The following is a 16,815-nucleotide window of genomic DNA, read 5'->3' on the forward strand; positions in this document are numbered from 1 at the left end:
TGATGTGGATGATCAGCGGTGACCCAGCCTGGGCACCTGACCTGGGACAGAAGAGGGACCTCAGGAGCCGCCGCTGGGAGGCCAGGGAGAAGCTGCTTTTCCACTAAGGCCCCGAGCTTTCAGGGGGTGGTGAGAAATTAACCACTGGGGTCCCTCAGGATGGCTCACGCGTACCTGCCCTAAACGCACCCCTTCCCGACCTTCCCAGTCAGGTCAGGGCTGGACCGGTGAGCCCCTCCTGCCCCCTCCTCCAGCTCAGCTGGGGCCGGGTCCACGTCCCCGAGGAGCAGGCTCGCCTGGCCCTCCCGCACCTGGGAGACCTGGGACCTGGCCGGGAGAGCCACAGGGGAAGCAGAGTGATCTAATGCAGCCGAGCCTCGACAAGGCTGACTGAGATGGGCGGACGGAGGACAGACGCCCCTGTGCAGCATCTGCTGGTGGTGAGGCTGGAAACCATACGTTACAGTCAAACGTACAGCCCAGCTCGCCAGGCGCCCAGCGAGCATCTGAGGACAGGGAGCCGGCCCTCCAGCCTGGGTGCCAGAGGACTCTCTCTCGCCCGCCTCTCTGCTTCTCCCTGAAGCTCTGCCTGTCTTTGTCCTAATCAGGCATGTGATTGATTGGTTTAGATTTTTGTTTTGCTTCACGGGTCTTGTTCTGAATACTGGGTTTGAAAATAACTGCCACAGGTCACCCTTCCTTCTTAAAACATGTATCCAGAGTGCAGGTCTGGGAGTGGAGTGCCGGGAGGGTTGTATGTAAATGTATGCTAATGTATGCTAATGTATGCTAATGCCCCTTGCAGCCCGAAGGTGAGTGAGGCTTCTGTCACATCCTCACAGGCTAGTCCTCAGGGAGCCCCAGCCCTGCCAGCTCAGGACGACTGCTGCATATTTATCTCCCCGTTGAAAACAACGCAGTAGCTTTGCTCAGGTCTCACAGTCCCCCCAGACTATTCCTGTTGACGAAAAGAACCACATCCGCGATCTTCCAAGTTACCTGTACCTTTTTATATAGAAACCAGCCTGGATGTTCTCATCCGTGCTGCGTTTTAAGCCAGTTTCAAATCAGTGAAAACCATCGGGCACGTTTCTGAGTGAAACCCCGTGCTGGGTGCATGAAACGCAGCCCTCGCATTCCGGGACCTCGCGGCTTAGTGGTCAGCCCTGCCCCAGCGTCGGGACTCAGACCCCCTGACGAGAAGGGCCAGCTGAGCGGAAGCACCCTGGGTTCCGAGCAGGCAGGATGGCGGTCCGCTGCACTCCACTAAGCCCAGAGTTTCTGGGGTGCCAAGGCTGACTCGGGGAGCAGGAAGAACCAAGCAGTCAGGACCATGTCCCTCACCCCGCTTCATCCCCCGGGATCTACCTTCCATCCACCTTACATGTGGGGTTTCTGCGTAAGATGTAGAAAGCAACACGTTTCCGTGGTGTGACCGACCGCAGCGCACAGGCTGGCTGGGCTGGAGACAGACCCAGGGGAAGTGCTGCGGGAGCCCAGGCTCAGGTGGTCGTGCTGAGAGCCTCGGTCCTCCCCCCGCTCAGACAGAGGGACTTCTAAACCTTGCCGCTGCTGCAAGACTGAGGGGGAGGGACCGTCAGAGGTGTCTTCCCGCGCAAGGAAAGCGGGCTGAGACGACATTGATGGCGCCGAGGAAGCGGGAGTCAGGATTGGTTGGGGGCAGGACAAGGCACCACTGGATGCCTGGGCGGGGAAACGTGGCAGATGCTGGAAATGCAGGAGAAATGTGATGCGGAAACAGGCTTGGAGGTGAAGCTGGATGAGCTGCTTAATTAGAGGTGAAAGTTAAACTCACGCAGTGAACGGAATTGCCCAGATGAGACTAGAGGCTCAGGAACAGACTCTTGGGAACGTCCTAATTTGGGGGAGAAGCAGCAGCTTGAAAGTTAGGAAGCAAATTGCTGGAGAAGGGGCGTCGGAGCAGCAGGAGGACCGATGGTGCCAAACGCTGCCCGAGAAGGCGCTCAGGATCCGGCGGGTCTGGGACAGCGATCCTCACAAGAGCTGGGGCAGCATGTAGACGCGGTGTGTTCACCTTTGTTCATTACAGCCAAGATAGAAGCTTCCAGAATTATTCAAAGCCGGCATTGGTTTTGAGGGAAGTATTTTTAAATCAACGTAAAATATCTACTCAGAAAAGTGTCCAAGTTTTCCAGAGACAAAGAAAGCAGGCAGGCAAGAAAACGCCTGCCCTGAGTTTTTCTTCTAATTAAGAGACTGTAAAACGACCAGGTCCTACCGTACGGCACAGGGAACTGTATTCAATACCTCGTGACGGCCTTTAATGAAACGAATATGAGAGGAATATGTGTGCGTATAACTGCTGTTCCGGAAACTAATACCACGTTGTAAATCGACTGTACTTCAATGAAAAGAAGGATGAAAAGGGAGACTTTAAAATTAGGCGGTTTCAAAGATACCTCCAGCAGCAAAGCCTGTTTAATTTCGTCACCACTTTATGTTTCTCTTCAAAGGAAGGTCTGACTTCAGGAAATACGTTCCACATTGATTTTAATGTTTGTGGTTGAAAGAGTGAGGTGCCGTGAGCCTGACGGTCCTCTGTGTCAGAGGCGGGCGGTCGCAGGACCTCGGAGGAGGAGACGCCAGCTGAGTGGGCGGACTCCCTCTGCAGCCCTCAGCTGCACCCCCAGCCCCCAACTCCTCCTGATCTGCTGTCTGGAAAAAAAAAAAAAAAAAACAAAGCCTCGGGTCTTCAGGGCAGGACCGACTCCGCCTGGATCGTCACTAGACAGTGACAGTGGAGGGCCCTCTGAGCTGGGTGCTGGGCACTCCTTCCACACCCGGAGGGTCTGGAGCACCTCCCCCACTGGAGAGGGCTTTCTGCACCTGCCAGAACTGATGACAGTGGGAAGACTGTGCACGCGGTTTTTGCACAGAGTTCAGTAAGGTCCTGGCTCACAGGCCTCTGGGGGTGGAGTCCACAGGCCGGAGCCGGCAGCCCTGGTGAAATGCCCTTTCTCTTAGCGGAAACCATGTGCACAGCGGAGACCCTAGCAGCCCCCAGGACGCTGGCGGCATGGTCCAGCCCGTCCTGGGGGCCGTGGTTGGCGCCTCCTGCAGTGCCCCAGGCCCCACGCTTCCTTGCCAGACCCCCCACTGCCCTTCTTTTCTGCCCAGCGGTGACCTGCACCTGTCTCTCCCACTCCCTCATGCAGGTTTGAAACCGCCCCGCTCGCTTTCTGTCCCGCTCTCTGCCTGTTGCTTCCGCGTCCTCCCTCATGAGACTCGAGGACGTACTGCAGGGGTCAGGACACCCGACGGTGGACTGGTTTACCGTCATCCCGGATTCCAGCTGGAGCGGTCTTGGTCCTCCCTTGGGTCGCGGGGCAGGCTCAGGTGGCATCCCAGGAAACGTGGAAAAGAAAGATTAGAAGATGATGTTCCAACATAGTTACTGTTCATTGTCACATCCCACTTTGCCACAGGGGCAGCTGGACAGTGTCTGGGGCCTGATCTGAAGGGCAAGGGCAGTTTGAAATGGGCCCTGGGAGGCTGAACCAGGGTGAGGGCCTCGCGGTTGGCATTGGCTGTGACCCTGGACCTCCTGCCTCATCCAGATGAATAGCCCTCAGAGAGGCTGTTGTCAGCGTTGAAGTTAGAGTCAGGAGGGGAGGGAGGAGTCAGACAAGAGCCCCTCCCAGGGACCCCCAGTGTAAACACTCGACCCCTCGGGCTGGCCAGGGGCAGAGCCTCGGGGAGGACAGAGGCACGAGGTTCGAGTGACAGCAGTGCAGACCGGGCTTCACCGAGATCCCTGTCTCAGGGGCTGGAGGGTGGACTCAGCACCCAGGCGGGGCTCTCACAGGCTCCTGAAGCCGGTCGTCATTGGAGGCCGGCTGCTCCAGGCAGCAGTGGTCCTTGGACTGAGGCACATGCTCACGGACATGAGCTGGGAGGGCTCAGGAAACACCCCAGAGTACATGCTTCACCTCAGAGTTGGGGGCCCTCTGAGATGCGGCAGGGAAAGTGGAAGTTTCACCAGGAGAGGATGATGAGTGTAACCACGTCCAGAGCTAGAACAGGCACCAGGAACGTTTGCAAACAGGGCTGAAGACCAGGGAGAGCCTGGGGAGAAGCGTTTGCTGTGTGTACAACGTGGAAGGCACAGATATCCAGAATACACGTAAACACGGCGGGGGAGGGCACAGCGCAGCGGTGCAGCACGTGCTTCGCGCACATGAGGTCCTGGGTTCAGTCCCAGCACCTCTGTTACAATAAATAAGTAAATAACTAAACCTGATTACCTACCCCCCAAAAACCCCGAATAATAATTGTCTTAAAAACCAAACCAAAAATAAACAAAAAGAATTATTTTAAAAATTTTTAATTAAAATATAATCCAAAAGGTAAAGGGTATAGTCAGCTAAATCACAGAAGACAAGAGAGACACGCAGTAAGGTCGGACTCCAGTCATCTATGAAACACAGGCCAAGCAGGACGACACCAAGTGCTGTGAAGGTGGGGGGTGAGACACCGACTGTGGACAGATTCAGCCACTTCAACGTGCAAGTTGCCGGTATCTGTTAAAATCTTAAATGTTGAGAAGTGCAAGCGCACGTGCCCGAGGAGGAGATGTAGTCAGAACCGTTTGTCAGAGCATCATTTAGCGAAGCACAGGAAACAAGCTGAACTCACGTGAAGACCTTTGTCAGGCTCGCAGGTTACGTGGAGCCGTGTTGCGGAGCAATTACCCCAGTTATGGGATTTGAGGGAGAGCTTATTGCACTCATGTGGAAATGTTTCCAACTCTAACCAAAACGAAAAGTTTGTAGAAGGTGTAAAACGTGATAGCATTTATGTTTAACAGTGAGTAATTCTGTGCATTTACATATGTGGTAGGGCCAATCCTATCTGGGTAAGTTGTGTGTTGTGCGCATGTGTTTAGATGAACCTGGATGTTCCAGCAGATACAAGCAAAGCTGATACATGTGTCTGTCTCAGCCGATGGACTGGGAGAAAAATATTTGCAACAATGCAACTGACAAGGGTTTACCTTCCAGAATATACAAACAGCTCATACAGCTTAATAATAGTAATAATTTAAAAAATCCAGTCCAAAAATGGGCAGAAGATCTAAACAAGCAATTCTCCAATGAAGACGTACAGATGGCCCATTAAGCACATGAAAAAATGCTCAGTATTGCTAATTATCAGAGAAATGCAAATCAAAACTACAGTGAGGTAGGTATCACCTCACACCAGTCAGAATGGCCATCATCAAAAAGTCCATGAATGATAAATGCTGGAGAGGGTGTGGAGAAAAGGGAACCCTCCTACATTGCTGGTGGGAATGCAGTCTGGTGCAGCCATTAAGAACAGTATGGAAATTCCTCAAAAGACTAAAAATAGGCCATATGACCCAGCAATCCCACTCCTGGGCATATATCCAGAGGGAACTCTAATTTGAAAAGACACCTGCACCCCAGTGTTCACAGTGGCACTATTTACAATAGCCAAGACATGGAGACAGCCTAAATGCCCACTGACAGATGACTGGATAAAGAAGCTGTGATATAGTTATACAATGGAATACTACTCAGCCATAAAAAAGAGTAAAATAATGCCACTTGCAGCAACATGGATGGACCTGGAGATGGTCATACTAAGTTGGAGGAGAAAGACAAATATCATAGAGTATCACTTATATGAGGAATTCTTTTAAAATGACAGATAAACATATCTGTCTCAGTGGAAGGGCCTGAGACGGGAGGTCCAGTCTACAGGAACTGATGATGTCTGAACTCCTCCCACTAGTAACATATTCACGTATCCCTTTAGAGCCATGGACTCGGGGTCAGAACCCCGGGACTTGGACATCAAACCTGAGTGACCTTGGGCATGGGACCTGACCTTGCCTAAGTCCCCAGAATCAATTCCTTTGTGGGAGAAGTGGAGATAATAAAACTGACTTCCTACTGAAGGCAGCATTGAATATTGGGCTAAAGTAAGTTGATATTTCTAACCCAGCTCAAGACCCATCTTATCCACCATCTGAGCAACACATCAGGGGCTCCTCCGGACACTCGTTCCCACACCCAGCACGTGTAGACGTGCTGCGAGCAGCGCCCACCCCAGGAGGTGTCCTCTCTCTGCAGCTCAGCTTCCAAAATGCAGAAAGCCTTGGGAACCCCTCCCAGCCGCCTGCAGGTAGGCTCATCTTCAGGCGAACAGTAGGTGATAGGAGGGTCCGTCTGCCCACGCCGTTGGCAGGGGTGCAGTCCAGGCTCCAGTGAGACTTTGCTCTGGCCCCTTTCCTACTTCTTGAGGGTTTGAAGGACAAATAATTAGGCATTAACTCTGCGCATATAACAAAAGGTGTGTGGCAGAAAAGTGTGGAGCAGGTACACTGTCTGCTAGACCTAATCTGAGCCGATGTGTCTAAGCTTTTTTTGTACTGAAAATTAAAACGACAGTTTTAGAACAACCTGGCCCTGGTCTGTCCACCCCAGAGCCTCCCCAGGTGGAAGGGTGACTCCCTGTCCAGTCCAGTGGTCCCTGTATGACTAGTGACTCGTTTGGGTCTAATTTCCATCTCCTGCCCGAAGTAAGTCCTCATTAATGGGAAGTTAAACAGAACAAAACAAAAATCTCCAATATTGTCATTAAACACAGTCAGCCTAGCTAAAGACAGGTCTCCTTTTGTGCTCAGAATTTTTTAATATGAATATAAGTTTATAAAGTTTTATTTATTAGCCAGAATACGCATTTAATGTTTGAGCGGCTACCTGGCCACCCCACTAGCAGATCGGGGATGCGGTGCCACAGTAGGGAGAGTTTGGAAGCTAAAAAGTGTTCCCAAATCCCCACCCCCGTCACAGGTATTATCAACATACGGACTCATGTCCTGCCAAAATCTGTTCATTTCCATTGTTTTTTGGCTAAGAGCTTATCATAAGTTTGCAACTTAATATTTATTTCCAAGTTACACCGTAAGCCCTTCGAACGTTGCTGCGAAGCCCCGTCATCACCCGCTTTGCGCGGGAGAAAGGCCTCCTGCCCGGGCGGGCGCCGTTACGTGCGGGGGATTCGGCGCGTGGCCTCGTTCCACACACCCACCATCTAACCGGCGGGAACGAGCCCCCTTCGGTAGGGGGTCTGGGACTCAGCAGCCGGGCCACACAGAAGAGAACGGGCCGATCAAGGCAGAACCCAGGTCCGCTTGACAAGCGCGGCCGGCCTCCCCGCTCAGCCGGGCAGTGGACACGCTGCGCCCCGAGGTGCCAGCCGCCGGCCGCTGCCCTCTCCCCGTCGCGGGTGACTCGGGCCGCACGGGGGCGGGGGGCGAGCAGGAGGAGGAGGACCGTCCCTGGCGGGTGCTCGGGAGGCGGGGCCTCAGCTGTGCGGGAGGAGGCTGAGGGAGGCCCCCAAGGTGGCCGCCCTGGGGCCTGGGAGCCTCGGAGCAAGACAGCCCCCAGCCCACCCTGCAACCCCCGCTCCGCTCCGGCTGCTGGGGACGGGGGGGGGGGGGGGGGAGGGCACCGCTGTCGGACGCGGTGCTCAGCCCCTGTGACGCGGCCGCCTCCGGACCGCAGTGCACGCGGCTGGGTGCTGGCTGGCGGCGTCCGGGTGGTGGCATCCGCACCTGGCAGCGCGGGTCGGCTTCAGCCGCTGTGAGCGCGCGCGGCTGTCCCGCAGCCGAGCAGAGCTCCCCGGCAGCAAGCCCGCTCCCGCCTGCGGGCCTCCCGCCCTCCGGCCTCTGGGCGCCGAGCAGCCCTCCGTCCTGGGTGTCTCCACTGGGACCAGAGGAGGCGGACGGGGCGGCGGAGACTCTAGGCTTCCCGCGGCCGGTACGGCCCGCCCCCGGCGCCTCCCGCGCGGCTCCTCCACGCGGGGACCCGGCAGGAGTCCCGCCCCGGCCCCGCCGGGCCCGCGCCCCACGTGCGCAGTGAGCGCGGGACGCGAAAGGAGGCGCGAGCCCCGCTTTGGACGGACCAGAAGGCGGGGCCACGGTGCACGGAGTAACGTGCTTTCTGTCTGAAATGCGGGAGGAACAGAAGGGAAGACGTGAATGGAACGGATTCATGTGAACAGATACGACAGGTTTTCTGATAAAAAGCAGCACAAGGCGTGTAGCAACGTGGAGGAGGGGCTGAGCCAGCCTAGGGGGCTGGGGTGCCCCTCGGCTTCTCCCAGAGGTGACGGGGACAGAGTCAGAGGGAGAGACATGGTCCCCCAGAGGGCTATGTGCGGACACACCTGGGGAAGAAAGCCGGGCGATGCCACCTGGCATGACAGTGCGGTGGGGACCATCGCCAGGTGGGCCAGAGCCCCGACTGGAGACCTGAGGGACCCACCCGAGAGCCTCACCCTGGTTTGACGGAGGTGGGGCAACACTGAAGGCTTACCAGCAAGAGGAAGCTCTGGCCATCTGACCGGCGCTGATTTGAGTCGTATCTCAGTGTAGAGAGTGGACGGATTCGAGCTGGGAGCCCTTACGGGCATCAGGGAAGACGCGGCAAGGCCGGGTCGCGGTCATGGGTGTGGGCTAAGGCAGGAGACACGGGAGGAGGGGGAAAACACTTGGACAGACATTTGAGAGCTGGTCTTAAGTGATCCCTAATCAGCTGGGTGGGGGACCAGGGAAAGTTGCAGGGAAGCGTGACTGACGGTGCCACGTGTGACATAGGGAACAGGGTCAATGGGTGTTTAGTAAGTTACCCTCCAACCTGGTGATTTTTTTTTAATGCTTTGTCTGGAAGATCTAGAAAAATCCAAAAGGCATCAGGAACGAAATGTGAGGCTGAGCTGATAGGTGTAAGCTAGAGTCATCGATGTGAGTGGTCCTGTCACGGTGGTGTGAAAATTGGTCAAGCCCGAAACAGGGGTGAGGCACTCGAGAAGAAGGGGTTCACATTTTGGAGCCATGGTGCCTTTACTTTGGGGTGGCTTGGAGGCCTAGGTGGGTTCGCAGGGCTGGAGTCCAATATTATTCCTGAAAACTGTTTTTCTAGAGTGTCGTCTGTGACTGCGAGTGCTCCCTCCCTCCCTCCCTCCTTCCTTTATTATCGACCAAATGCTGACCCAATGCCTGTGACGTGCCCCGTGGTCTGCGAGGCGTTGGTGCCTCAGCTGTGAGACATGCTCTTTGCTCAAAGGCACATAATCACCAAAGTCAACGCAGGTGTGTAACCGTGACAGAAACTGATCTGGGCCCACAAGATAGGATTCTTGAAATTGTAAACGACGATTGAAGAACTCAAAGATTAATTTCAGAAAACCTTCCGAAAGATGGAGAAGAAAGAAAAAGAATAATATGTATGTGTGAAAGCTGTAGGGTCCAGCAGTATAAATTTAGACAATTCAAGTCCATTTAGTAGATATTAAAAAAAAAACACTCAGTAAAGAAAATTAGAAGGGAGAATTTATCAGAGAAGGGAGAAGAGCATTCTCAGGGGCCGGCAGGCTTCAGGGTGCGCGGCCGCCCTGGTCTGCGCAGTAAGATGAGACCGGATTCCCGCACCGACACACAGCAGCCCCAGAGAGCCGGGAGGAGGAAGGTGCCGAGAGCCATTTGGGGAGGACCTTGCTCTGAGGAGAGCAGAGCAGACTGGCCTCAGTGGTGGAGGCTCCAGAGGAAGCGGTGCCCCTTGTCTTGGGGAGACAGCTTACGCCTCAGAAGTGGCAGGAGAGGGTAGAGTGAGGTACGTTCCACCTGCAGGCTCGCGCAGGGACCTTTCCTTGCAGGTCCTCGTTCTGAAAAGACACCCGGGCTGAGTCCACGAAGTTGAGAGGAAATCCAGCAGGGAGGCTGTTCAGGACCCTGAGAGCAGACCGCCCTGCCCTGGCACCTTTTCTGCTCCAGAGGGAGGAGGGCGGCCAGGCCGGCGATCCCGCGGTGAGCCGCCAGCACCCAGCTGGTCTCTCTTACTTTCAAGCTCTCAGTAAGACACTTTCGATGCACGGTCTTCAAAATCAAATGAAAAAAAAAAAAAAAAAAGGTCTGAGACCTTGATTTCTTAAAATAAATATCCCAGAGAGAATTTCTGCCAGTGACTTTTTTTTTGATTGAAGTATAGTCGGTTTACAATGTTGTGTCAATTTCTTCTTACAGCTTAGTGACTCAGGCACACATATACATACATATATTCTTTTTCATATTCTTTTTCATTATGGAGAATTATATTATTGTCCTGTTACAAGGTATTGGATATAGTTCCCTGTGCCACTGCCTTTTAATGTTAAAAAAAAGAACTGGGTTCCAACGAAGAGGGACTGTGATCGGTCCTGAGTCCTGGTGGCCCCTGGGCAGGACGCCTGACCACCCACACTGGTGTGGCCGCAGGGGCGAGTGGGACTCAGCCTGCCCCTGCCCTGCCTCAGGGATGGGACTTTAGGCTTTTGCAGTGAATATTCTGCTCTGAGTCACAGGAGCCAAATTCTGATTAAACAGGAGAACCCACGGCTTCTGGGCGGGCGCTCACTCTGTTGCACTGTGACCCCTGTTCTGCGTGCTCTCTGTGAAGGGTGTTGTCCTGCATGACTTTGTTGTCAACAAAACACAGAAGCCACAGACGAAAGTGCTCAGGTTTATGTGACAGCTGGATCTCAGATCGTCCAAGTTAATTAATGCTGAGGGTATGAGCTGAATCATAGTTAACAGTTTGCTTGTCGCTCGTTATATATAATTGTTTAATTTTTAAATATTATGAGCTATTTGTAAGTGTGTTTCTGGATGATGTTACTAATACAGTTGAATATTTGCTGCTTGCAAAATGCTTCTTCTAGCTGTAGCTTCATGAAAGAATTTATTTTAAAAAGGCCAACATCCCCATATGCCTCAGGATCTGAGCACATTGCCAATGGAGCCACTTGTTTTAATTCATATTTTAGTAGATTGTGTTGTATTTTCTCAATTGTTGGATTTTTGGTAAATTTCATGGTGACCATGTATTTCTACTCCATCCAAACACAGTGTTCTCTGATATTTTTCTTTTGGTTCTTTCATCTGTTCTCTTTTTCTTTGCATCCTGAATAAATTATTTTCTGCATATTTAAAGTTGCAACTGCGTTAATCCTAATTTCTCTCTATTCTTTCTGTTATCCTTCCTTTGAGTTTATGCAGCAATATCTTTTCTGTCCTGTTTTATACCGAGTCACGCAGTCCAGGCGAGGGCAGCAGGCGGTGAGCCCTCAGTCACTAACGCCCGAGTTAATTCAAGGGGCTCCTACTTAGGGAGCCGTACCATCATCATGTCATAGGCGAGAAACGGAACCTCGGAGTTGCAGACAGGCGTGCTAATAAACATCTATTCAGTGGTAATAACATACAAGCCACTGCCATTCAGCGAGCTTCTGTGCTCTGCTGGCTCCGTTCTGAGTACACTGTCTAACTTAGAGACTGGACAGTCGCAGGAAATGAGTGCTCAGACGCAGCAAGCTCGGGTGGGGAGGGGCCGAGTGGTGGTGTTCCCATGGCCCACGTCCGTCTGAGCTCAGGTCTTCTGACCGTCACACACTTCCTGGCTGGAGGAGTCACTTGCGTGGTACAGCCTGGTCCGTTCTAGACTCCCAGTTCCTCCCGCACGGTCCACAGGAACGCCGTCTTCTTTTTTCTAGTTCTCTCTTTTTGTCTTTTTCTGTTTTCTTTTCTTTGTCTTCCCATCAACAAAGCCGTATTAAGCAGCACCTAAGACACAGGCAGGTGGAACCGGCTGCTTCGGAGCCTCGCGGCCCAGAGGGTTGAGCTGTGAGGCAGGTGACCTGCTCGCAGTGAAGTTGGAGGGCCATTATCACAGCCCAGGGAGGGGTGGGGAGAAGGTCTTTTGTTTTAAACAGCGAAGTTGAAAAGAAAAAAGGCAAATCTGGTCTAATTCCTTCCTGTTTCTGGGGATTTATGATTTTAAGTCTCTGTGGTCTGTGTGCTCGTGTGCCTGGCATGACACAGAAGTGCAAACACTTAGTCCTTGTCCGGGGATGAAATAGTGCCTTGGGAAAAGTCAGTGTAAGAGGGAAGGCTTTGCAGCTCAGCCCTGGGTGGACAGAGGTGGCAGGATGCCCAGGGCCCAGGGAACACGAAGGGATGGCTGACTTCCACGGAAAACGGCCCTCGTGAGTCCCGCGGCTTCTCATCTGACTCAGCTGTGCAGTTGTCTGCTGTTCACGTGAGAAGTCTGGTCATCCAAGAAGGCTGACGTCACACTGGAGCGTGGTTCTGGTGTCTGTGCCACAGGCTAGCGGAAACGCCAGCGCTGCTCGTGGGCCCCGAGGCCTCGTCTCTAAGCACTGCCAGGCTCTTCGTTCCCTTGACCTGCCGAGGTTTAAAGCAGCCCAGAGATGCTCCGTCCCAGCAAACCTCACGAGCCCGAGGCGCTTGATCCTTTTGAATGAGTGAACCCATTTGAATGAATATCCGTGGCGTGTGCGAGGAAAGCGCCCCGTGCCTCCAGCTGCAGGCTCGTCCAGGACCCAGGACCCAGACTCCTGCCCCGGGTCCTCCTGGGCGGTGGCTGAACAGCCCGGCTGCCCTGGGAAGCATCCTCGATTCACGAGCACAAGGGAGCAGCTCCAAGCGTGCTCTCCTGCTGGTGGGCTGGTAGCTTTGAGGACATAGTCCAACCTCTCTGAGTGTCAGTTTCCTCATGTGAAAAGTTGGCAAATGACAAAATGGGTAAGAAACTGGTGCTGTGTAAACTCTTCCTGCTCCATCAGCTGCGAGACCAGCCTCGTCCTACAGCCCCTGAGCTGCCTGGAGAAATCACATGAAGTGCGGATCCCGTGCGAACTCTGGAGTGACCCTGCCATGCTGCCGCGTAGGCTGCTTCCACCCCAGATCCAGGATGGACGGTCTAGGAAGGGTGCCTAGAGGGAGACCGGGCCCCCCGGCCCAGGAGTTCGAGGACCTTCCCCAGGGAGCAGAATGTCCTGCAGCCTGTGTAGCCGCCTCGCCTGGCAGGGAGCCACACTTCCCAGATAGAGCTTGTCCTGGACGGGACCCAGGGAAGACCTTTCCTCAGGGCCAGGCAGCAGCCCCAAGTCCTGGAGAATAACCTCATGGGGACCATTGTCCAAGGGTGGGACAGAGGACAGCCGGTCCCGGGGGAGCTGCAGGTGGTACTGATGCCGAGAGAGCCTCTGTTTACGTTGCTTCCTCATGTCGGAGTGAAACCAGTAGGCGCCTCTCAACTGCTGTTCTATTTTGCAGATGGAGAAATCGAGGCACAGAGAAGTTAAGTGACTTTGCTGCAGTCCCAGGCTGGGGAGGACCAGGATTAGAAGGCAGAGAGGAGCCCTGGCCCTGGCCTGTGTCCTGCCCACAGAGTCACGCTGCCTCCGTTCCTAGGAGAGAAGGCTTCCTGCAAGGTAACCCTCCCTCTGCGGCCCCGGGCTGCGCGCGTGTGAAGGGCTGGTGGGTCACACGGCAGTGTAGACCATGGTCCGCAAACTGCATCCCTGTGGTCACAGCTGCCCGCTCCCTGACCTCTGCGCCTCACTCCTCTGTCCCCACGTCCTGCCCTGAGGTCCCCACCCCTTCCTCTTCCATGCCCTCTTCCATCTGGGCTCCTCTTCCTTCTGCCACTCTCCTCTCTGCTGGGCTGCTCGGCCCCACCCTGGGGTTAAAGACAGACAGAGAAGCTCCCTGTCCTGTGCTCAGGGGGCCGGGCCTGTCCACTGGAGTCTGTGGCCCCCTGGCCGCTGCCCTGCCTTCCCGCAGGACTTCTCTCCAGAGGCCCAGCTTTGATCTCCTGAGACCAAATCCAGGCAGTGTTGGGGTCACAGGGGATTTCAGGGTCACCCAGGCCCACGACCCATCATCGGACGGACAAAACTCATGCACGTTGACCCACAGCCGCCTGACCCCTTCCCGGTGGGGTCAGTGTGAGACCGTGGGCTGCACTCAGGGTCCCCTCACGGCCCCTGTGCCCAGCCCAGCGCTCCTTCCTCCCCACCTCCTTCTAGAACTTTATCCCCTCCTTCTCCCCCTTACATGCTCTTTCTCTGGGGCCTCCTCCTACCATTTGGGTCACTTGTCTGCCCTGATTTCCGTCCTGGAAAGCTCCTCCAGGGGAGGGTGTGTCTCGTCTGGTGCATTTCTTCTGCCAGAGAAGGACATGCCGCCATGGAACAGAGCATCAGTGCGGCCTCGTGAGGCCCGTCCACGGGGTGAGGTCACTGGATGAGTCAGGGCACAGCGCCCCCCTTGCATGTGCGCAGCACTTCACAGTTTACAAAGTCGCCCCCTCCGACCCCACTAAGCTCTCGGGAAACATTCGTCTCACTGCAGTTTGTGCCGGTGATGAAACTGAGGCTAAAAGTGCAGGAAGTGGGAGAAACGAAATTCCGAGCCAGCCCTTCTCTCTGAGCTCACGTCTGTTCCCATTAACAGCTCCTGGGACAGTTTAATTTCTGAACGTTTTCTGCGGGATCCTGTACGTCACCTTTGCGGAGCACAAACACAGCTCACAGACCGCACCTTCTCTCACTCCTAGACAGGAGCTTCTCTAGTTTTTCTGCTCTTTACTCTTTCAGAATGTTCCTTTAAAAAAAAAAAAAAAAGTAAAACGAATTTTTTTAAACTGGATTAAAAAATTATGAACTAGAAAATCACTAGGATAATTTCAAATCCTTGTATAAACGGACATTTCTATTAGTATTTTATGTCAAAACATACTTGAATCTTTGAGTTTTACTTCTGTGCTGCCTCGTCAGAATTTAAATTAAGTGGAAGAAGTTGGAAAGTGCTAACACAGGCCAGGGGCCTCGGCGGTGGGCTTTCCGCTCTGCTTGAGAGTAGAGCGCAGCCGGCTGCTCGGCAGAGCGGGTCCCCGTCACGTCGCTGGGTCGTCCCTGCCGGAAGGAGACGCGCCTTCCCTCTCATTTCCCTTCCCCTCGGGGGCTGCCTGGCTGAGGCAGGTGTGGATCCTCTAGGAGCAGTCCTCCGGGCCGGTCGCGCACACACAGCCGAGGATGCAGAACGGACCACAGACGTGAGCCCGACAGCCAGACAGGAGGCGCCGGGCCCGCCGAGGTCGCAGGACACTCAGCCCGGCGGGGCCCGGGGAGCGGGGTGGGCACCTGGCGGGCAGCTGAGAGCCGCTGGGCGGTGCAGGTGGTGAGGAAGCCACCCGGGCCGCAGGCGCTGGACTCTGTCCGCATGGCTGTGGGATCGTCTACATTTAGCACCTCTGCTTGGGAAAAACACCACCAGCAAAGGGGGAAATAAGACAGTACTCACAACAGATAAGCTGTGCAGAGGGGTCAATACCTCAGACACGCAGAGACCTACTACACGTGGATGGGAGAACAGACAAGAGGGTGAGACCGAGAACTTCCCAGCAGAGGGGAGGCCAGCAGCCGTGAGACACTGACCCTCGTCCGTGGTCAGGGACGGAGACACGTGCGGGCTGGAGAGTGTGACAGTGACTTCTCTCGGCGGAAACAAAAGACCGTGGGAGCCGTGGCGATGGGCACAGACATACGTTACCAACAAGGGCATACACCCTTACATTTTCTGAAAGCAACCTTTTAAGAAAGCCGTATCGGGAAATACGCACAAAGATGTGCGTGATCTGGGTCGCACCTCTTCTTCACTGGAAGAAAACGAAATAACTATCCATCCGGAGAGGAGCTTCCGGGGATGGTTGGATAAACTATCAGATGTATATTCTGGGGTATATCATGCAGCTATGCAAAAAATGAGTTTACTCCACAGGCATTGACCTGGAGAGAGAGCTGTGATTTTTAATAAGTGAAAAATAGCAATTTACAGGAGAGTTTGTGTGTATGGGAGCCGGCTTTTGTAAACAGTAAACACCCGGGGGGCAGCGGCTCTGCGCCTCACATTTCAGGAGTGAAGAGAGCGTGGCCTCCTCGGGCGGAGGCAGGCGGCTGGAGGAAGAGGCTCTGCTGCTTTGTTGCCACTGCTGAGCTGGCGGCACTGTCTTTTGATTTCTTTTCCAAACCAATAACGTAGAAGAAGTAAAGAAAAAAAAGGCAGGCATTGCTGAGACTCGAGGAAGTCACAGGGAACCTTTCTGGTTCTTCAAGCGTCCTGCATGCTATACACACAGTGGGGTGACGAGGGGACAGGCGTCGACAGGGAGGTGGCAGTGACTCAGGCTTAACAGGAGAGGATTTGAGCTAGGGGTGCCCAAGGAGATGGGAGCAGTAGGAGGAGAATGAATACCATGGCAAAGAGCAGAATGGGACAGGTGATGGGACAGGTGGTGCGACAGGTGATGGGACAGGTGGTGCGACAGGTGATGGGACAGGTGGTGCGACAGGTGATGGGGACAGGTGGTGCGACAGGTGATGGGATAGGTGGTGCGACAGAGAAACAGGAAAGGGAAAAGGTGTGTGACTTCAAGGTTTCAGATGGAAGGAGCGGCCCCTGCACCTGCTCAGTAAACGACCTGCTGAGAAACAGTGGTCTGAGGGCGGGATTTTACTGGGTTCCCCACACACACCCAAGAGCTTACAAAACAGGGAGAGGCGTCTTCTTACCATAACGCATAGAAGCAAGTGTAAGAAAGAGTTTACTAAACATGGAGAGGACAGAAGTCAGAGCAGTAAATAACCGCGAGGCAGGAAGAAATGGCGTAGCTCCGGGGAGGGCCCTGGCCGGACAGAAACACACGAGGAGAGTCCTCAGATGAACTTGGTGTGCGATGGTGAACGTCTGGAAGCGGCCAGAAGTGTGGATCCTTCAGCGGCCTGTCCAGCCCCCGCGTCCCACACCTCCGGCCTCCTCCACCCATGGAGGCCCTGATGGTGGATGTGGGGTCTGCAGCCAGGACAGGAAACTCTTCCTACAAAATATCAGGAAATCCCACAATG

The 16,815-nt window shown here is 54.3% G+C and overlaps 1 protein-coding gene across 16 annotated transcripts in view; it reads left to right on the forward strand.

Annotated features, from left to right (window-relative positions):
* The window catches only part of MYT1L (myelin transcription factor 1 like), a 373,300-nt gene that overhangs the window by 219,496 nt on the left and 136,989 nt on the right, over positions 1 to 16,815 (forward strand). For all 16 annotated transcript variants that reach the window (XM_064494756.1, XM_064494755.1, XM_064494758.1 and 13 more), the window contains exon 5: positions 13,184 to 13,341. The gene's annotated coding sequence lies outside the window, so the exon portion shown is untranslated. The remainder of the gene's footprint in view (positions 1 to 13,183; positions 13,342 to 16,815) is intronic.

This window comes from Camelus dromedarius, chromosome 15 (assembly GCF_036321535.1).
Source record: "Camelus dromedarius isolate mCamDro1 chromosome 15, mCamDro1.pat, whole genome shotgun sequence".
Taxonomy (NCBI): Eukaryota; Metazoa; Chordata; class Mammalia; order Artiodactyla; family Camelidae; genus Camelus; species Camelus dromedarius.